We start from the raw sequence: 24,256 nt of genomic DNA, 5'->3' as shown, positions 1-24,256 counted from the left end.
GAAAAACAAAGGGACTAAACTTTTTTTTTAAATTTGATAAACTGAGAATTAGCATGAATACCATACATTGTAATACCCTTGGCCTATCTATTATAGGTCATTTGTCTACTTTTTGAAATACCTTTAGTTCTTAAACTTGTAATCTCTACATAGAAAGTGTGAGAAGTATAACGAAAAGGATAAAATATTATTTTAGAGTGCATCCGGTTCAAGTCACGGATAATGTACACACGATATTCAGATATTATACATGTAGTTGCATATTAAATAAAATATTTTTTGATAATTTTTTTAAGTTATATATTTTCAAAAAGAAAACGATAGTATCTACGTTGCGTGTACGTTAATTATAAAACGATTTCAAATGTTGATTATGCCATATTTAGCTTTTAAGGGGTCATCTGAAAGATGCCTCCGGGTGCAGGAGTTTTTCGCTGCATTGAAGACATATAATTTGTGGCCTTCGGCTGTCGTCTGCTCATCATGGTCGAGTTGTTGTCTCTTTGACACATTCTCCATTTCCGTTCTCAATTTTATTTGGGTAGACACTACATCTGTTAAGTGCATATATGAAACATTATATGTCAATAAAAAAAAGAAAGAAGGCTAAAGTGTCCAATGTGTGTTAACTTGTTTTATGCGCCTGAAATATTTGCCGCTGGACTTTAAGTAAACAGCCTTCAATGGTGACTGGCACGGAATCAATAGGAGTCGGGTATTCTATTTCATATATATCAAAATGCATGTTATTGAGCCTACTGTTCGGCAAAAAAAAATTAAACCGGCACAAAAATGTAAACCGCAAGGTCAATAATGGTGAATGCATTGACAAAAACAATCAAATCACCCAAATTCTAAACCCAATTTTCGAAAAAAGCGAAAAAAAAAACCAAAAAAAAAAAACCAACACCTGTGGTAACTTATTAAGCTCTTTTAAAAATACAAGATAAGGAGACGTGACATGATTACTGATGGGGTAACTAATCACAAGAGACCATACAACGTAAATTTTACATGTTACAACCGTAAGTCACCGTACGGCATTCAACACTTATCAGGAAGGCAATATATCATATACCAACTAGTAAGCCTGACTACCGGCCAATCTAGACTGTGTCTACTCTTCGATATAGGACTTCAACTTGCATTCACTACATAGCAGATAGAAGTAAGATGGAAATTATAAAATATTATTAATGTGCATCCTGTTCAAGTCACGGATAGTATACACACGGGGTTAAAATATCCAAGTTACATAAACGACATGTGTTTAAATGTTTTGTTTTTTTTACTTTTGAGTGAAGTTGTATAAACGTTTAAATTTTATGTACGTCACGTTTAGGTCAAATATGAAACGATTACAACTTGGGATCACTGAATTTAGAGCTATGAATTAGTAGTAGGGATATTATAATTATGATGCACTTCCCATTTGGTTAAGGTGTTGATAACTTTAATTGAAGTTCAAAAACACAAAATCATTAACATTTGACTGAGACATAACATATTATTTAGTAATCGAATTTACGTACATGAAGATTAAGTCTTTGTTTGATAGTTGTTTCATTTCAATACAAACGAAGTTGTTATCCGTTATTTTGCATTACATATTTATTGGTTACCTCTCTTTTCCTGTAAACATTTCAAATGACATTAAACTGATTTTCTAGCATAGTTTAAAAAATACAGGATAACACGTAGATAAAATGATTAATTAAGAAGAAAATGAGAAGGAAAAAACATCACAATAAATAAATACACAAAATTAATCAAAAGAATGAACAACAATTATAAGTCTAAAGAGCAAATCGGCACGCCAACAAAATACTATTTTTTTATCACACAATGGAGAAACAATACACTTGAACCAAAAATGAAGAAAAGAGAAGCAAAGGACAAGATACGAAGTGAAAATAAAAAAAATAGGTCGAAAAATGACACAGTCACATAACAATGAATATTGGTACAAAGAAAAAGTAGATGGACTTCCAACTGTCAACAATACACTTCATATACATCATTTGTGTTCATTGACATTCGTCTGTGTATATGTTTTGTTTGTTAAGAATACTTAACACATGACATGGGCAAAATCTCTTTGTTCTTACTGTACTATAATCTGGATAATGCACAGCAAATGTGTGCATTAACTACCTCAGATATACTGCACAGTTCAAATCTATTTTTACCTTTAGGGGCGGTTCCTAGATGTTGACAGGGGCGTTATTCTATCAAATTAAAAAAATATATCACCGAGTGTAGCGAGACTAAACAATATTGACGATTTTAAGGCAAAACACGATACTTTGTCCAATCCTAGGGTGAACGATATGTTCGTCCCCACCCCCGAATCCGACTTCTGCCTTGAAATCGCGACAAAAGGAGTAGGTCCGGTAAGGACCAATTTTGGCCTCAAATTTCAGGTTCATCTGACGAAAGATTTTGACCACTTTTTAAACACTTAAGTGTCTATTTCTTTTGAATCAATTAGTTTATGCGAAAGATTTTAACTGATTTAGTCATTAATAACGACCCGATTCAAGCTCAAATATGAAAAATCTACCAAATATGCCGAAAAATGTCAATTTTCAGATGTTTTTTGTCAAAAATGAAAGTGGCCGCATCCGTGTTCATTCTCAACCTTTATATATGTTATGTATTATCATAAAATACAAGTTACATTTCAATATTAAGGATGAACACGAATGCGGCCACTTTCGTTTTACACGAAAACCGTGTAAAATTTAACTAAAATACTAGAATTGTGAAGATTTCAGTAATTTAGCATTACTTTATGGTGCTAGTATCCGATATATATGCGTTGTATTGTCAAAAACAGCCCATATTTATGTAGCAGAAGCATTCTACTGTCCAATGAATAACTAAAAGTTAACATTTTAACAATTTTGTAAAACTGCAATATTTTGGGGCCAAAAAGGGGTCTTACTGGACCTACTCCTTTAACTTTGTACAAACATCGTAGTTTCAAAATAGGAAAAAAGAAAGGTTTCTCATGCGGTTTTTTTTTATCTTAGCTTGAACATAAATTTTTTATTATATTTTGCGTACAACATAAATCTAAAGTCAGAAAGAGAGTTAAAACAATGTTAGGTCATTTCCGCCAAAAAATAAATGTATCTAAGAATATCCGAATAAAAGAAATCTGATTTGGATTAGTTTTAGACTCAATGGAATTTAATATAACGACTTTTTCAATATCTATTCCCCATATTTTTGGATCGAATTTAAAGGGGTCATATTTAAGTTTGTTTTAAAACAAGGAGATTAGCTGGAGATCAATCGGACTTCATTTAGATGGACGTGTCTTAAAAATAATACAGTAGATACAAAGAAATTTGGGGGAGGGGGAGGAAAAGATTGGAAAGAGAAACGTATTTTCTGTTTATTCAACATTTAAAATTTAGGTAATATAACATCTTCCTCGGTTTATCTTTTTCTATTAAAGCACATGATCGAAAGATATTCAAAATCAATTAATATAAACTCCATAACCCTTTCAGTTATGATTTTTTTTTCATACAACGATTTGAAGGTACTCAAATTGTCAAAGTCTTAATCGTCACTTATTAAATAAATAAAATGGGAATAGATTAAACAGAAACATTAAGAAAAAATCTACCATTAAATCGCAATTTTACAAAAAGTCTAAACCCCAAAAAAGTTGTCAATTTAAAACTCACCAATGAAAGTCGTATTTCCCCCTTTCTTTGGATCCGTGGATTGCGGAAAATCGTCCTCATCTAAAACGTTCACGTAAATTAATGACGTCATGTGTTAAAACAGTTATTGGCCAATCAAATCGGTATAATATTCCTAGGTAAAGGAATTTAAAGACATCTAAAACTGATTTTTATTTAATACTCTATACAATATCTTGCAATCTAAAATAGCACAACATACAACTATCATCTGAATTAGGCAAACTGTAAAAAAAAGTTTGGCTAAAATGTACCCGAATCGGTAAAAATAGTTCTACGTAAAATTGTTCAAAATTTACTAATTTAACAAAGAGTCGTTTATCAGGTCATTCAACATCATTCATCGTGGTTGTTTCCTTGCAACGTTATCTATAATTTGTTTTATGTTTAGTTCCAAACTGTAGTGCACATGCGTCAACGCAAGTCCGTTTAAACGTTGTTCTCAGGTAAGTTTTTAAAAGTGATAACTCACTGTTGGAGCGCTCACATTTGCAACTCGTCACTCCCATGGTAGCTATGATTTTTAAGATAACAGAAATATTTGGAAAGTCTGTTTTGCAACATACTTTCAGAGCACTGGCTACAGTTTCTGGTTTTGAAAGCATTGACTCGCAAGTCTTTTCTAGTCGGCATTCTAGATGGACTCGGCAAATCAGTATGGTAAAAGTCTACAAAATGTTTAATTTCATCAAATGTTGCGCTTTGTACAAATGCCGGTACCAACTTCAGCGCTTGAATTGCTGTTGATGTAAGGCGCGAAAATCTTGCTTCCGTGCCACTCAGTACATCGTCAAGATTGGGATACCGATGACACGTCTGTAGTAAAGGAGAAGGTCCAGTAAGACCCCTTTTTGGCCCCAAAATATAGCAGTTTTACAAAATTGTTAAAATGTAAACTTTTAGTTATTTATTGGACAGTTGAATGCTTCTGCTACATAAATATGGGCTGTTTTTGACAAAACAATGCACATATGTCGGGTTCTAGTACCATTAAGTCATGCTAAATTACTGAAATCTTCACAATTCTAGCATTTTAGTTAAATTTTAGACAGTTTTCGTGTGAAACGAAAGTGGCCGCATTCGTGTTCATCCATAATATTGAAAAGTAAGTTGTATTTTATGATAATACATAACATATATAAAGGTTGAGGATGAACACGGATGCGGCCACTTTCATTTTTGACTAAAATCATCTGAAAAGTGACATTTTTCGGCATATTTGGTAGATTTTTTCATATTTGAGCTTGAATCGGGTTGTTTTTAATGACTAAATCAGTTAAAATCTTTCACGTAAATTAATTGATTCAAATGAAATAGACACTTAAGTGTTTAAAAAGAGGTCAAAATCTTTCGTAAGATGAACCTGAAATTTGAGGCCAAAATCGGTCCTTACCGGACCTACTCCTTTGTAGTGTGTCTGCAGGACAATTTTCCCGTTGGGTTTGTCGACCGCACCGTCTAGGTATTGAGGGCTCTACAGCGACGGTCTTTGCAAGTTCTTCGGTCTCTGCAAACCATTTATTAAACTGTTCGTCGATAGTTTTGCGTACATCGGTTAGAGCTTTTTTTACAACTGAGACAGATTTATAAGCTGCTACGATGTCTAAAGTCCGTACAGTTTTTCACTACGACCAGTGTAATCAAAAATTGAAAGTTAGTTATTGAGGCATGTAATGTTGAGGACTCGGATGACGTCTCTCTGTTGAAATTTTGCGACGACATCATTTCGGAGCTGTTTTGACAATCTAATTACATGTATACAGGTGAAACGCATTGATCCGTATTCTATCATTGTGACACCTCCAGGTATCCAGGTAATCCATAACCAATTAGTGCGATGACAGGATTAATCTTTAAGTGTTAATTTGTTAATTAGCTAGTTATTGAAAAAATAGACACCTTAAAAAAATGTGAGGTCCGTCATGGGGGTGGTCCGGTGCGCCGTGGGACCACCCCCTGGATCCGCCACTGTTATATAGATTTTAATCTGCACGCGCTCAGGATGACCCTTTAGCCCGAACTCCTACGTCGTTCGGGTTAATAATGGTCACCTGAGCTGTGCAGATTAAATTCTATATACCGACTTGCTTTGACCCTTTAACCCGAACTCCTACGTCGCTCGGGTTAATAAGGGTCACCTGAGCTGTGCAGATTAAATTCTATATACCGACTTGCTTTGTCAATAACTATAACTTATAATTTTGTTATCTTTGTCAATGTGTTTGGCGCGTTGCTTTAGCGCGAAAATAAAACCATGTTTGCGCGACAATACGCATGTCATTAAATGCATGTTTCGATAGGTTTCGTGTTTTAGTGTCATGAAACTTTAAAGGGCAGTACTTTGGAATGAGTTAACACTGGTATACCGTATATAAACAAGTGAAACTGCGAGCTTCTGTTCATAGTGTAAACATGTGTAAGTGTTCGGTAAACAGGAATTTGTTGAGTAATAAATCTGAAAACGCATCACACAGTATAGCTGACATATATAAACCCTGAAACCAAATTTCAGAAACCCTTGTATTGAAGTTCCAGACGAGAATGCGCTGAAAAATATTCATGTGACTGACAGACTGACGGATGGATTGACAGACAGGGGTTAAACAGTATACCCCCACTTTTTTTTTAAAGCGGGGGTATAATACAATAATTAACCAACTTGTTATGTGAAGATTCTATTTATAGTTTCAGGTTCAGGGTTCAAAATAAGAATAACACTTTTTGAATTTGATGCGCCTGAAGGACTTTTCTAAACTAACTTTCATCAGCAAGGTTCAAAGCCGAATAATTGAAAGACAAATATGTATGATCCGTCATACGTGTAGATCATATGTGTATATTCAGCCAGGATCATAAAATCATACTATATTTCTATACCTAAGTAACTACATAATATGGAGGAATGGAAGAGGGTCCCTATTTCCCACTTCCATTACTACAGTCAGTCTCCCCATCCAATTTGATTCCGTTCCATAATCTCATCCTCCTTTATCCCTGTATACTCCTTCTTATATTATCATATGCCTTTTTTAATCATTTGAAAGGATTAACGAAGTGCACCCATTTGATGTTTTCAATAGCTACATAAAATTTTGTGAAATTCAATGCTTGTTATAATGTCGTAATTTTATCTCCATAAAGTATTATAATTCTTTAATATACCAATACCTGTAGCTTTCCTATGTTGATTGCAAGTGAAGGAAATGTAGTCAAACCCTTTTTTTATTGTAAAAATATGTTCAATTGATATTTACGACGTCACTCTATATGTTCAGATACAATTAATGTCATCTAGTGCATAGCACCTATCAACCTTATTAAGTAACAACGAACAAACAGAAGAAAGAATCAGGGTGTAGGTGGGGGATAGAAGAATGGTCGATTTAACTTAACTCAAATATTCTGTAAATTAATGAACTTTTTCATACCTTTGAAACTTGCATTAGGTTTTGCACTCCTATTTTTTTTTAGACGAGTGAGATGTTAAACGTACGTAAGTGTCTGTTTACAATGAGGCATTCAGGGGCGGATCCAGCCATTTTAAAAAGGGGGGTTCCCAACCCAGTACAAAAGGGGGGTTCCAACTATATGTCCCCATTCAAATGCATTGATCAGCCAAAAAAAGGGGGTGTTCCAACCCCCGGACCTGAACATGTTTAAAACCAGAAATGTTAAGATCCAGAACACCATAATAGATATCAACCAAAAGGTCAAAGGACAACAATGATAAAATGTTATAAGTTTATTAAAACTACATCTTTTTTAAATATAATATTCGGTTGCGTGGGAGGAGAGTTGGTGTCGACCATTTGATATTCGGTGGAGAGGGTTCAGAAGATCAAAATAAGCCGCTTAACTGGAGATGTACTAGACTGCTATACAACATCTATAAAACAATCGAACAAAAATGGCCAGAACGAGGTCTATATGACATCGTCTATACAATAGCAATGCTGTATTATACTTCAAGTAAATCTCAAAGTCGTCCTGAGTCTAAAAAGGACATAAAAGGTTGAACTGTTACTAGATGCTTCAAATATTCACCATCAGCACCAAGTTATTCCAAATAACAAAAACATTAAGGTTATATTACGTACATACATTGTATGTCAAACAACCAATGATCATTAATCTAACAAGGTTCCGAACTAGAGCATTATCGCTAGCCATGATCCATGAGTTATATTATACTTTATTTGAACTTGAAAGGGAATGTGTGTACTATTAGTTACATGGTGTGTTAGCGACCTAGTACAATTTATATGTGGTCAGTAAATTTCATGAGGGATAAACCAGGCATTATAGGTAAAAAACGGTCTTCAATACGGAGCTTTGGATCACACCGACCAGAAAGCTATTAGAGGCCCAACAATTATTAGTGGTAAACAATTCAAACTGTAAAACCAAAGGCCTAATCTTTAAAAAAAATAAAAAGGAGAAACCAGAAACACTTATGAACCACATCAACACACGACAACTACTGAATATCAGATTCATAACATGTTGCAAACAAATGTGGCGGCTTCAAACGTTTTAACTTACATACATTTGTACATGTATAAGTGTGCACTTTCGATTAAAGTGTGGAATTGGAAAGGAAAGACTTTTAGTTATAAAATGGATGAATGCTCTATGATTGCCAACTCTATTAGAGTAGCATTTTTCCATGTCATCTACGTATAAAAGCAAGTGCAATAAACTTAATGAATATTCAGCAATAAACTTAATGAATATTCAATTATCACAGAACTAATACACATTTTTGTTTATGGACCAGCTGAAACACGACTCCGTATAGTTTGTCGCTGTATTGAAGTATCATTGATGGCCTTCAGCTGTTTTCTGTCTCATAGTCGGATTGTTGTTTATTTGACACATTTGTCGCTGTATTGAAGTATCATTGATGGCCTTCGGCTGTTTTCTGCCTCATAGTCGGATTGTTGTTTATTTGACACATTTGTCGCTGTATTGAAGTATCATTGATGGCCTTCGGCTGTTTTCTGCCTCATAGTCGGATTGTTGTTTATTTGACACATTCCCCATTCCCCATTTCTATTTTCAATTTCAACTATTTTGTCCGAAATAGAAATAACAAATATGAAACAGTAATACTATGAATTTGAGTGAAGATGCAAAGACATCGAAAAATCGCTCATATTATTAAAATAAAAATCTGCCTGTTGACATTTTTCTATGCGCACATAGTCAATCATTGGACTGCCTATAGTAATCCGTTAGTGTCAGTACGTCACAAATACTAGTAGCTTCCGCTCTCTAACATTTAAACACTTTAGAGGTATCGCGTACACAGAAGAAAATCCGATATTGAAAGTCGTAGTTAAAGCAAAGTCCAGCTTACCCTTGAATTTTAGACATGTACATGTATTCACATAAAGAATTTTTGTCGAGTGTATAAAGTGGTGAACATGTAAGTTGAATGTATTCTACAAGAATCACCAGTCCTTCACTTTCATTCGATAAATCAAAATATATTTTTCATAGTTTGATATTTTTACCTATGAGCAGGAGCTATTTTGATTAATACTTTTTTTACCGAGCTTGATTTGGTGTTACATCTTATAAAGTTAATCCACATTATTTTTGCAAAGAACTCCACTCAAAATGCAAGTTGATGCTAGGGACAGTCTCAAACCTGTGGTGAGGTGAGATTGCTTTGTTTTTTTGCTCAGTGTTGATGGTCTTTGTGATGAAGGACAAATACATAATTTGTTACTTTGCAGTTTGTGTAATTTTCGCTCTGCATATATTTGATTCTGTGTCATGGGTGGATATTTGATACCCTTTGTTTTTCTTTAAGACTACCCTTAAGTATACATGTTCATTTAATAATCCCAAAAGGCTCACTGTGATGTATTCCACCAATATCTTCTAGTTATATGCTTAAATCAAATTGCATTTTTATTTAATGCTACGCATAAACAACAAGTCAAAAACTAGCTTCAACATTTTAACTATCTATTTACCATTCTCGACATTGCATTTATCCCGAAAAAAGGATCAGATGCCACAATATAAAACAAATATTGGTTACACTATGTTTGATATCGTAACCATGTACAAGTGTGGGGAACTTTTTTATAAAGCCATTTATCACATGCAACCTTTAATGTTATGCACAATTCATATAAAAAACCTGTCGTGGAAGCCAACTTTCATGTAGACTTTTCATATGTATAGCATGTATATACTCTCCATGTTAAATTACTTTTCATGCTTAGCCGTGTTTGGTGTCTAGCAATCTTTCATTCTTAACCACTTTTCATTTTAGTCAACTTTCGTGTTAGCACAGTTTCATGTTTAATCATATGATGGTCAGCAACCTTTCATGTGTTCCCAAGGTTCACGTTAAGTTATCTTTGAGGTATGACCACATTTCATGTTCAGCCATTATTTATGTTTAGTCAACTCTTATGTTAAGAAACCATTCATGATTATAAGCAACTTTCTTGTATAAATATCTTTGGAGTTTGGCCACCTTAAATGATTAGTCACCTTTGATGGTTAGCCACCGTTGATGCTTAGCCAAATTTGACGTCTAGCACTGTTTTATGCTGAACCACCTTTAGTGTCGAGTCACCTTTTATGTGAGCCATATTTTATGTTTGGAAATCTTTTATGTTGAGTTATCTTTCATGTTCAGTCACCTTTAATGTTGCTGTTTAATCATATATATTTGTTAGTTAGTCACCTGTCATATTAAGCCGTTTTTAAGCTTAGCAAAATATTTAACGATGCAACCCCGGCTGTGGTGAACGTCCAGGAAGTTACTATTGTTGTCATGGTTTTCATGGTAACATTGATACTGGCAATGATATAAAGATTTTACTGTAACTTGTAGATGAATAGCAGCAATTTTTAATGTGTGTCTATACAAGAGAGTGTAAAAAAATAGTATCATTAATTGGTCATATTATCCATAACAGTTTATTCTCCAACATTTATTCAAAATGGGGCTTTGGTGGTCGAGTGGACAACGCAGTTTTGCAATAGTATCACTAGCGTGTCAACACTGAGTTTGCAAGTTCAAACCCCTCAGCGATCTTAAATTCTACGATTGACAGTTTTCCTACCTAATGTCGGTGGCTCTCTCCTGGTACTTCGGATCCCTCTACGAATAAAACTACTCACCAAGCGTGATAGACTTTTTGTACATTTCCTGTTTACAAATCTTTGAAGTTTTCGAATTTAAAACTAAAGATTTTCTTATCCCAGACATAGATTACCTTAGCCGTATTTGGCACAACTTTTTGGAATTTTGGATATAAATATTTGATATGAGCGTCACTGATGATTCTTTGTAGACGAAACGCGCGTCTGGCGTACTAAATTATAATCCTGGTACCTTTGATAACTAAATGACTAAGAGGGTTAAGATGGCTGTTTTACCCCAACTATTAATCGACATCAATATAACATAATAAAAGCAAGTCACTGTTTTCCGGAGTTTTATACTAACTTTAATGAAAAACATTTTACAGAGATGAGCGAAAGGTTAATGAAAACATAAATACTGAAAATTGTACAAAATGAGTAAAGCAAAACTGAAATGGAATGACATTTGTTGTCTAAAACATAAGTCAATCCCTGCGATTTGTTTAATTGCCAAAACCTTCATATTTTGCAAACGAAAACAACATAGTTCTTTTGCGATCAATTCTTTACTAAACTTTGAGAAATATTACTTAGGTCGAAAATAAATGACTGATATTAAAAAATCAGTTAATAAATTAATGATACGAAACTTAAATATTGAACTTATACATATTTGTTATGTTGATTCTCAGTTATTAAATTGTAAAACTGAATTACATTGTTTATAGCATTCTAAATGAAGGTTTTAAATATGACAATTATAACATTTGAATAATATCAATTTTTACTCAGAAATTTTAACATATTCCCATAAACTCGCACACGTGGGAATATTATGTTTGTAAACACCAACGCTTTAACAAGTTATTGAATTAGCAAAATCTAATTTTGGACAATTGTTTTATTTTAATGACTGTTTCTAATGTATTAAAAGATATAAATGTATATTTTGGAAATTTGATAATATGTTTTAATTACTTAATATGTGTTATGTCAGTTTATGTAAAATTGCGAATGGAAAGTGTGTTTACCTTTTTTCAAATTGTTATTACATATTTTGTAAGATAAACATGATTGTACTTAGTAGATTGTACCTCTGTGTCAGAACACAAAATGGAATGATTTGTTCTTTTAAATATGCAAAAAATAATTATAAGTATATTCAGCTATTACATACAGAAAAAAAAACATACCAACAGTAGTGTACTCATTGCATCTGGGCATAACAAATACAATTTCTTATGGCTTTGTCAAATTTAAACATATAATTTGAATTTCAACATTATAGTAATGGTTTCAAATACAATTTTAATTATTAACAAAATATAAATGCATGACAGTCAAATTATATAAGTCTATGCAGTAAATTTGAAGCAAATAAATATAATTTCAGGAGATATATGCTGCCAACCAGGGCTATAAAACTGTTTATGGTGATTCAAATGAAGATATGTTAAATCCGGAATTTCTTTTCCAGATTCGTTTCATTTTTACACTACCGCATAAGCTTCCGTAAGAGTTCCTGATAACTTACTGACCCGTCATCTAAAAATATAAAATATAATGATGAGATAACTAATTTAAGTGAGAGGTTTAGCTAAATGTAGCTATAAAATCAGGTTTAATCCACCATTTTCTACAATGGAAAAGGTATGTTCCAAGTCAAGCATGTGACAGTTGTTATCAATTCATTTGATGTGTTTGAGCTCTTGATTTTGCCATTGATTAAGGGACTTTTCATTTTTGAATTTTCGTCGGAGTAAATAATTATAAACAACAGACAACGTATTTTTAGAAAAAGAGACTTTATGGCCTGTTACTTCGAGAAGAACCAGTTTGACACGTTTCATTGGTTTTTTTTTCTAAGTTTTTCAGTAAAACAACTTATAGGAAACCAAGACACTTAGGCGAACCGTGATCACGTAACATGTACTATGGCGACTTTATCAAAATAATATCAAATACGGCGGGCTGTCGACAAATTGATATTTGTGTTTGTCTTGTTTTATGTATAGGTATATGGAGTATAGATAATACTAATATTTTCTCGCGGTTCGAAGTAAAGCGGGAAAATATTGTATTGACGTTATGGGTAATATGCGTAAGGTCCAATCAGAGGGGTTGATTTAGATCCGGGTATGTAGGTATGTTTGATTTGTTTGTCACTTTCTAGCCGTCGTTCGTACGTGCATGACTTAAACTTAAGTCATAATGTATATATATATATATATATTTTGAAGTATTTTATTTTTGTTCAAAATAGTTTGTTTGTCATCATCGAAAAATATTACAGCCCGTCGTACGTGATGGACGCCAGATATAATTGTATAATAAATCTATAATCGTGACACATAAATCAGTAATCAAATTGCATTTTCATTTACCAATCATTTCAGTATGTACAAACCACAGCAAAATATTGTATACTGTACGTTTGATAAAATTACCCCTCATTGATAGCCAAGGCCGACCAGGAAAAACCGTATTACGGAAACCTGTGCCCGAATCAATGCTCGAGCCTATCTCAGGATAATGAACGTCGGACCCCGTCATTTAAAAAAACAGTTTTCGAAAATCAACATTTTTGTTATAATGTACAAACAGATAAATATCATCATTTAGAAAAATGTAGTTTACACGGTCAATACGACGGCTAGAAGTGAAGCTACCACAGAAAAAACACCTTATATATGACCACAACTCAGTCCTCTGATTGGCTAAATTTCTTCGGCCTACCGAAAATTGACGATTCCCATATCGAGAATACAACATTTTCCAGCTATACTGATCGAAACGCGGGAAAATATTAGTATTCTCTATACTACAGACAACAGACACACAAATGACACCCTTTTCTGCCATTGACAGCACACTAACAATACCTTCTTTGTACACATGGCAGTAAAAGAAATAAAACTCAAACACAAATTCAAATTTGTCGACAGCCCGTCGTACGTGATAGAAAACCAAAGAAAGGGGTAATCTATAGGCCTAATACCTTAGATATCTTCAAACGTTTCTCAGTGGAATCTACTATGTAACCGTCTTTACTAGAGTCAGACTTCCATCTACCGTGCTTCTTTAAGCATCTGTCACTAACATCGGCGTTTGCCGCCATTGTGGCCCCGCCGGATCTGAATAAATGAAGACCTATGTTTCCCTCTGGACAAATTGTTCGAATTCTCTTTAGAATGGACTCTCTAGCCGCCGTGTAACTTAGCTTTTTATCTTTAGTAATAAGCTTGCATGTATTACGAGATCTATAAGTAGGCCGAAACAAATAAAAATTTTGCTGGCAAGAATCGCTGAAACCTGCTAACTTAGTGTACCTTAGAAACATTGTGAAAGGACAAGCAGATGAATTACCCTTAGAAATCAAGACTTCAGAACTTTGCCTATATTGGTCTGTTTTGCTTTTTTCGATACACAAAATTAAATGAGATTCGTGTACTTTTACATCACAAAAGCGTAACGAACTGACCTCATCATATCTGAGAAATCCTGAAAAACTCAAAATCATCATTGCCAAATCCCTTATAACAAGTAAATCTAAAGAATTTTTAAACATATCACATAGTTCGATTAAAGTTTCCGGAGTAATTGGATCTTTCTTTTCTGTCTTTTTTGGTGCTACTCTTTTAGATGCTTCAAGAATTGATGTTACAAAAGTGTTTGATGTAGGATCGTTTAGACCATTTGTCTCATGTGCCCATTTTATACCGTACACTGCGTTCGAAATAGGGTGACAAGTAGAATTATTGTTCAATAAATGTGTTAGATACAGTGCAACATGAACTGGCTGAGCTGGCAAAGATTTGTGTCCTGGTAAAGTAATGATACGTTCCCATCGTTTGTAAGAATTAAAATATGATTTAACAGTATTGTCACTTTTAGAGTTTATCAACAGTTCACACATCTTCGGATAAAGCTCGTACATATAACTGCCAACTTCTATACCACTGTCCTCGACTGCCTCCTTCACTGTGTTGTCTAATGTAATCCCTGTTGAAATAAATAACGTCATAAGTATATTGAAAACTAAAAATCTATTCTTAAAGCAATCAATCTAAATTTGAAACACTGTTGTCCAAATATCCCGCACTGCCCTCTGCCTCTTTTAGTCAGATTTTCACCTTGAAAAAACTTTCTGTCAACTATGAAATCCTTAAAATTTCCAAATTGATCCACCAACATAGGCCAAAATGGTGCCGATGTCCATTCCGGGATGACTAAAGTGCCATTGCATTTTTCTATTGTAATCTTATTAATAACCTTTGGAATCAAACTTGGTGGTGGAACTATCCAATTATTATATCCACCCCATACTACTGTAAACGAGTCTATCCCAGCAGTCCCGGGGCACCAAAACATTGAGTTAAAATGCTTGCACTTGGCATTGTAATCATGCGCGAACCTATCTATGTCATGTGGACCCCAAACGTGATTAAGATACAGAAAAATCTCATCTTGTATTTCCCAATCATCACAATCTGTTACCCTACTTAAAGTGTCTGCATACTGGTTTGATTCTCTAGGTAACCAAACCAAACTCAACTTAATTGCATTCTCTCTGCAAAATTCATCAACGAACAAAGCGTTCTTGTGCAAAACCATCTTCCTACTACCAATATTAAGTATATGTGTGATATTCAGATTATCTGTGAAAACTCTGATAGTCTTACCAGAGAGGATATTGACAAAATTTATCAATAATCTTTTTACAGCCTCGGGCTCTCTCCAGGTCGAACTTTCGGCCTGTTCAGCCACTGACCAACTACCAAACATTTCCAAAGGTTCGTCCTCTGAACCAGTGGTAACAAAACCACCGAAACCTGTACCAGATGCATCACTGAACACATAATAATCTTGTGGTACATTATAAGTCAACTGACTTAACCGAGATCCTATCTCGTTAAAGCTTTCAACTTTATGTTCCCAAAAAATGCACTCCTCGAATGCGTCCGTACTAACTAGTACTTTGGCGTTCCAACTTGCCCTTTGCAATATACATTGGTACAAATACCTTGTTCTTAAACGTGCCTGATCTCCTAATACAGGCTGCATTGATATGATCTGTCCTACAATACTTGCAATAAATTTCACCCGAAAAAGCCTAATTCCGTAGTGAAATTGTATCCTGAAAACTTCCAAGATTCTTAAAAGCTTCTCTATTCTTTTTTCGGTTATTCTTATAACCCCTTCTATCATATCCCAATGAAAACCCAACCAGTCTAGACCTTGAATAGGAACTCAATTGCACTTCTCTGATGCAAGAACAAACCCAAATTTCTCCAAATCGGAATGGATTTTTTCGCTCGCTAACATAGCCTCTTTCATGTTTTTGCCCCCGCCGAGCCCATCGTCTAGATACACGACAATTTTTAGACCCGTACTTCTCCAATATTTTATAACTTCCCTGACTACCTTTGTGAAAATATATCCGCTGGTTGACAACCCAAAAGGCAAAACAATATACACATAATATGCATGCTCCCATTTAAAACCTAAATATGTAGTATCTGTTTCAAAAATGCTTATATGATGATATGCGCTTTTTAAATCGTAAGAAAATACAAAATCTCCTTGATCATATAATTGTCTAGCAGGTTTTGCATCTTCATATTTGTGTTTAAATCTAACTACATGTGGATTGATATGTCTTGCATCTAACACTAATCTGAGTTTTGAACCTCTATTATGAGCTACTGTTAGAGGATTAACTACATATGGCTTACGAGACACTTGAGTAATACATCCTTTTTCTAGCAAGTTTTCAATCTCGCTCTTAACAAATTCGGGATTGTCTCTTGCTGATTTGTTATTTTGTAATTCAACCATGCATGGAATGGTACTGAAAGGAATTTTATACCCGTTTGCTATAATATCCAATACAAAATCCGTGGCACCTATTCTCTTCCATTCGCCCAAGCTCTCTTTTAAATGACCTACACCTGTACCGTTATTATTTACTATAGTAGTAGTATGTGTATTGCTCATTGACTGGACATCACGTGATGTCTGTGTTATTGACTCAACATTCCTCATTGAATAGAGTTCACCCGATGCTAGATCTGTTTTGGGTGAGTATACATTTCTACTTTATCAATTTTACATATACTATTAGTATCAATACTTATCTTATGTTTTTGCTCAGCAGCAGACTTTGGACAATTCCTAATCCACTGCCCGTACTCATTACAATAGAAACATCTACCGGGTCGTACATCAGACCTGGATCCACCACTAACGTTTACAGGGATCGAATTTGTTGTTTTTGCTGGGGCCTGTTGTGTGTATGGCATGCTCTTGCGGTCTGGGCGTCTTTTTAACTTTTCCTTTTTCAGCTTGCTTTCTGCTCTACTCTGCGCTTTATACATCTTCTTCTCGTCTTCGGAATCTTCAGCGAGTGGATGGGTAACGTATTCTTCTACCACGCGCCAACCCGCGTCTGAAGAATCGGCTAGTTTAATAAGTTTTTGACGATTTTTAATCAGGTCCATACCTTCTGAAATTTTTCTTTTGGCGCTGTTAATATTTGACTGCGTCAAGTTGTCTGTCTCAAATTCTGCATGTACTTCTCTGATTTTGGCGTACACTTTCTGGTTGTGTTTGTGTTGTTCTTCGTTCCCCCTCTTTCGGAATTTGTAACTGTCGGTCAAAGATTCGTCCATCCTAGCTATTTGTGTGTCCGACAGCATTTTCTGGTTGTCCTGTATCCTTCTTTGGAACCCTTCTAAGCGAGAATCCAGTAACGTCGTCATACTGTTCAACATCTGGTCCTGTGTGGATTGAACGGCATTCTGTACTTCTGTCTGGATAACTTGCTGTAAATCGGCGTCCATTAGTTTACACGGTCAATACGACGGCTAGGAGTGAAGCTACCACAGAAAAAACACCTTATATATGACCACAACTCAGTCCTCTGATTGGCTAAATATCTTCGGCCTACCAAAAATTGACGATTCCCATATCGAGAATACAACATTTTCCCGCTATACTGATCGAAACGCGGGAAAATATTAGTATCGCATACACTCAAAACGGAAGAAGACTGATCGTATCCATAGGTTTAACGTCCGTGATATAAAGGCCTAGCCCACCGTGTGGATGTAGTCTTAGTAAACTAAACTGAAGAGAAAAATAATACTCACCAATTCAATCTGTAGGGCTAAAAAGTTGTCTCATAGTTTCATGTCTTTTTGGACTGTGGTAGATTACAGAGGCAGCTGAGTTCGACAAACCGGCGCCAAAACCCTCCATCGTCTGATAACGCTGGTTCTTGTTGATATTTATTTGAGGCAAATTATTATTGTCATGCAAAGGGTACAGATCTGCTTCCTGTGATAACTTCTTCGACTGGTCACCAGTAGTAAGAAGCACTTGCACCTTCGCTCTGTCCAGCGTACTGAATAGGAACGAATCGACAAAAGTGATAAAGAGAAAGGAAACTGAAATCAAAACATCAATAGATTAATGTATTACGTTATTAGCTGCATTATATTATGCTACAAAAAAATCAATTAAAAATGTATTAATTCGTGTTGGCTTTTTTTTAACTCATCGGTGACCTATTTTTTTTTTCTTTTTTCAAATAAGCTGTACTTACTTTTAAACTAAACAATCGTAAAATTAAAGCGATTCATTTGACGTACGTCAATATTAGTCTCACATTTTATTACATATATATATTTATTTTCGGAATAGATTCATTGTGATTTTGTACATACTTGACCAATAATTTTAATTTTCTCTTCCAAACTATAGGTGCCATCGAAAACTTTAAAACTTAATTGTAATTGTAAAATACATTGGAATACAATATACATTCTCCTTTTAATGTCAACTTACAACAAATTTGTCGTCCTTCCATCTTTGTTTATATGTGTGTTCCTTCTTATTGACTTTTCCCTCATAGTATTGGTATATATAGTCTGAGATGTTATCTTCTACAGATGTAGGCCATACCTATTTATGTATTTGTTTAACGTCTACATAAATTTTTAACTTACTAGCCTATAAAGCTATACTCACAATTAACCTCCATTTCGCGCTTTAAGTTATTTTGATAAAAAAAAATGTGTTTAATAATTTGCTTAGCAAAACTACAATAACACATACGATTGTTCATATTGGAATTGGATATTTCGAACCAAGTAACGATATATAGGACAAATCTAAATCAAAATAACGATATCTGACTTAGATGAGAACACGAGTAAGGATACATGTACATGTATATCTAATAAAATTGAGAATGAAAATGGGGAATGTGCCAAAGAGACAACAACCCGACCATAGAAAAAACAACAGCAGAAGGTCACCAACAGGTCTTCAATGTAGCGAGAAATTCTCGCACCCGGAGGCGTCCTTCAACTGGCCCCTAAACAAATATATACTAGTTCAGTGATAATGAACGCCATACTAATTTCCAAATTGTACACAAGAAACTAAAATTAAAATAATACAAGACTAACAAAGGCCAGAGGCTCCTGACTTGGGACAGGCGCAAACATGCGGCGGGGTTAAACAAGTTTGTTTTATCTCAACCCTCCCCCTATACCTCTAGCCAATGTAGAAAAGTAAATTTTATTCAGATTGCATATGAATTAATCTAAAATGTCACTTTGAATGCAAGATCTTATTGTGAAACTTCAACAAATCTTCTTAATTTTTTTGGTTTGTGTTTAATCTAAGACCATCCAAAAATTACGGGAAAACTAAGAAGCATTACAGTGTCCAGTATTTGTCGTTGGTTCATGATCATAGGACTCAACTTCACAGAAGTATATATCAAATATGATTCGATTGCAAAGATCAATCATCAAAATTGGAGCTGATAAAAAATAAAATGCGTCCGGTTATTGCTTACATTAAACATGAAACATAACATAAAAATATAAGCAGACGTGGAATGATTGCCAATAACTCATCATTAGAGACCAAATGAATGAGAAGCTAACAAATATTGGTCACCGTACGGCCTTCAACAAATGAACAAAAGGCATACCAAATAGACAAATATAAAAAAAAAAAAAAGAACGAGAATAATAACAGCCTGATTTATTTATGAAACAATGAAAACTATATTTTTTATTAAAGCAAAATTACACCTATAAAATGGTCAAAGACAATACAATTAACTGTATTAATAACAATATAATGATGACATTACAATTTACATAAAAAAAAAAAAAAATGATATTACAGCAACAAATCAATCACTGAATGGCTCCTAACTTGGAACATGTTCATTACTAACATAAAAGAGTAAACAAATATATAAAGTTTACAATATTTGTTTTATTAGGATGCATTCAGGTTTGTTTTTGATGTTGTTTGGAGGGGACACAATTCTATTTACGTTTATTTCCATGAATATTTCCTTTTTTATTGGGAAAATATAATTTGCTAAAAAGTAAAGAATACAGAAATAAAGCACTTCTATTCAGACCCGTCTTTATGGCGGTGAGCATATGCATGTCTTTATAAAGAAATACTGTAAACTTACATTATTATATTTGCGTATGGTCATATTGCACATATTGTGTTTCGTCCTGAATATCAATGAAATATTTGCCACTGAACAATAAGCAAACACCAATCAATAGTAAGTGATCCTGTATCTTAAAAGAAGTCGATCAGTTTTTTTCCCTGATGAATACAAGGAGATGTGGAGAAAACATAAATGAGACAGCAAACCAACTACAAAAAATTATCAAAAGTCATCTAGAGGGCAACATACATGTAAATGTACATTTTTAGTCTTTAACACTCAATAGTGTCTTATTCATGCAATTCAATTCAAAAGCTTTTGCAAGCATTTTATAAATCGTCAAGAATCGTTATAAGTTCAAAAAAGTTGACTGAAACAATCAAACTGAAAGTTCTTTCATCCACACACTGTTGTCCTAATAGAAAAACAAAGGGACTAAACTTTTTTTTTAAATTTGATAAACTGAGAATTAGCATGAATACCATACATTGTAATACCCTTGGCCTATCTATTATAGGTCATTTGTCTACTTTTTGAAATACCTTTAGTTCTTAAACTTGTAATCTCTACATAGAAAGTGTGAGAAGTATAACGAAAAGGATAAAATATTATTTTAGAGTGCATCCGGTTCAAGTCACGGATAATGTACACACGATATTCAGATATTATACATGAAGTTGCATATTAAATAAAATATTTTTTGATAATTTTTTTAAGTTATATATTTTCAAAAAGAAAACGATAGTATCTACGTTGCGTGTACGTTAATTATAAAACGATTTCAAATGTTGATTATGCCATATTTAGCTTTTAAGGGGTCATCTGAAAGATGCCTCCGGGTGCAGGAGTTTTTCGCTGCATTGAAGACATATAATTTGTGGCCTTCGGCTGTCGTCTGCTCATCATGGTCGAGTTCTTGTCTCTTTGACACATTCTCCATTTCCGTTCTCAATTTTATTTGGTTAGACACTACATCTGTTAAGTGCATATATGAAACATTATATGTCAATAAAAAAAAGAAAGAAAGCTAAAGTGTCCAATGTGTGATAACTTGTTTTATGCGCCTGAAATATTTGCCACTGGACTTTAAGTAAACAGCCTTCAATGGTGACTGGCACGGAATCAATAGGAGTCGGATATTCTATTTCATATACATCAAAATGCATGTTATTGAGCCTACTGTTCGGCAAAAAAAAAATTAAACCGGCTCAAAAATGTAAACCGCAAGGTCAATAATAGTGAGTGCATTGACAAAAACAATCAAATCACCCAAATTCTAAACCCAATTTTCGAAAAAAAACCACAAGAAAACCCCAACACCAGGGGTAACTAATTAAGCTCTTTTTAAAATACAAGATAAGGAGACGTGACATGATTACTAATGGGGTAACTAGTCACAAGAGACCATACAACGTAAATTTTACATGTTACAACCGTAAGTCACCGTACGGCCTTCAACACTTACCAGGAAGGCAATATATCCTATACTAACTAGTAAGCCTGATTATCTGTGTCTACTCTTCGATATAGGACTTCAACTTGCATTCACTACATAGCACTAAGCAGATAGAAGTAAGATGGAAAGTATAAAATAGTATTAATGTGCATCCGGTTCAAGTCACGGATAGTATACACACGGGGTTAAAATATCCAAGTTACATACACGACATGTGTTTGAATGTTTTGTTTTTTACTTTTGAGTGAAGTTGTATAAACTCTTAAATTTTATCTACGTCACGTTTAGGTCAAATATGAAACGGTTACAACTTGGGAAGACTGAACTTAGAGCTATGAATTAGTAGTAGGGATATTATAATTATGATGCACTTCCCATTTGGTTAAAGTGGGGATAACTTTAATTGATGTTCAAAAAACACAAGATCATTAACATTTGACTGAGGCATAAAATATTTTGTAGTAATCGAATTTACGTACACGAAGATTAACTTTTTGTTTGATAGTTGTTTCTTAAATAAGAGAGCAATTTAAATGAATTTCCATGACATACAAACGAAGTTGTTATCCGTTATTTTGCATTAAATATTTATTGGTTACCTCTCTTTTCCTGTAAACATTTCAAATGACATTAAACTGATTTTCTAGCAGAGTTTAAAAAATACAGGATAACACGTTGATAAAATGATTATTATGAAGAAAATAAGAAGGAAAAAACATCACAAAAAATAAATACACAAAATTAATCAAAAGAATGAACAACAATTATAAGTCTAAAGAGCAAATCGGCACGCCAACAAAATACTATTTTTTTATCACACAATGGAGACACAATACACTTGAACCAAAAATGAATAAAAGAGAAGCAAAGGACAAGATACGAAGTGAAATAAAAAAAATAGGTCGAAAAATGACACACATAACAATGAATATTGGTACAAAGAAAAAGTAGATGGACTTCCAACTGTCAACAATACACATCATATACATCATTTGTGTTCATTGACAGTCGTCTGTGTATATGTTTTGTTTGTTAAGAATACTTAACACATGACATGGGCAAAATCTCTTTGTTCTTACTGTACTATAATCTGGATAATGCACAGCAAATGTGTGCATTAACTACCTCAGATATACTACACAGTTCAAATCTATTTTTACCTTTAGGGGCGGTTCCTAGATGTTGACAGGGGCGTTATTCTATCAAATTAAAAAAATATATCACCGAGTGTAGCGAGACTAAACAATATTGACGATTTTAAGGCAAAACACGATACTTTGTCCAATCCTAGGGTGAACGATATGTTCGTTTCCACCCCCGAATCCGACTTCTGCCTTGAAATCCGAGTGAAATGGAGTAGGTCCGGTAAGGACCAATTTTGGCCTCAAATTTCAGGTTCATCTGACGAAAGATTTTGACCACTTTTTAAACACTTAAGTGTCTATTTCTTTTGAATCAATTAGTTTATGCGAAAGATTTTAACTGATTTAGTCATTAATAACGACCCGATTCAAGCTCAAATATGAAAAATCTACCAAATATGCCGAAAAATTGTTTTTTGTCAAAAATGAAAGTGGCCGCATCCGTGTTCATTCTCAACCTTTATATATGTTATGTATTATCATAAAATACAAGTTACATTTCAATATTAAGGATGAACACGAATGCGGCCACTTTCGTTTTACACGAAAACCGTGTAAAATTTAACTAAAATACTAGAATTGTGAAGATTTCAGTAATTTAGCATTACTTTATGGTGCTAGTATCCGATATATATGCGTTGTATTGTCAAAAACAGCCCATATTTATGTAGCAGAAGCATTCTACTGTCCAATGAATAACTAAAAGTTAACATTTTAACAATTTTGTAAAACTGCAATATTTTGGGGCCAAAAAGGGGTCTTACTGGACCTACTCCTTTAACTTTGTACAAACATCGTAGTTTCAAAATAGGAAAAAAGAAAGGTTTCTCATGCCTTTTTTTTTTTTTTTTATCTTACTAGCTTGAACATAAATTTTTTATTATATTTTGCGTACAACATAAATCTAAAGTCAGAAAGAGAGTTAAAACAATGTTAGGTCATTTCCGCCAAAAAATAAATGTATCTAAGAATATCCGAATAAAAGAAATCTGATTTGGATTAGTTTTAGACTCAATGGAATTTAATATAACGACTTTTTCAATATCTATTCCCCATATTTTTGGATCGAATTTAAAGGGGTCATATTTAAGTTTGTTTTAAAACAAGGAGATTAGCTGGAGATCAATCGGACTTCATTTAGATGGACGTGTCTTAAAAATTAATACAGTAGATACAAATAAATTTGGGGGAGGGGGAGGAAAAGATTGGAAAGAGAAACGTATTTTCTGTTTATTCAACATTTAAAATTTAGGTAATATAACATCTTCCTCGGTTTATCTTTTTCTATTAAAGCACATGGTGGAAAGATATTCAAAATCAATTAATATAAACT

The 24,256-nt window shown here is 33.8% G+C and overlaps 1 long non-coding RNA gene across 1 annotated transcript; it reads right to left on the bottom strand.

Annotated features, from left to right (window-relative positions):
* Positions 1-11,174: 11,174 nt before the first annotated feature.
* On the bottom strand, positions 11,175-18,769 carry LOC143058274 (uncharacterized). Its single transcript, XR_012972978.1, has 3 exons — positions 18,681-18,769; positions 17,984-18,280; positions 11,175-12,377 (listed from the first exon to the last, which is right to left on the bottom strand). It is a non-coding gene; the product is annotated as an uncharacterized LOC143058274 (long non-coding RNA).
* Between the last annotated feature and the right edge of the window lie 5,487 nt (positions 18,770-24,256).

Source organism: Mytilus galloprovincialis, chromosome 14 (assembly GCF_965363235.1).
Source record: "Mytilus galloprovincialis chromosome 14, xbMytGall1.hap1.1, whole genome shotgun sequence".
NCBI classification, from domain to species: domain Eukaryota; kingdom Metazoa; phylum Mollusca; class Bivalvia; order Mytilida; family Mytilidae; genus Mytilus; species Mytilus galloprovincialis.
This window is presented reverse-complemented; position numbering and strand designations above follow the sequence as displayed.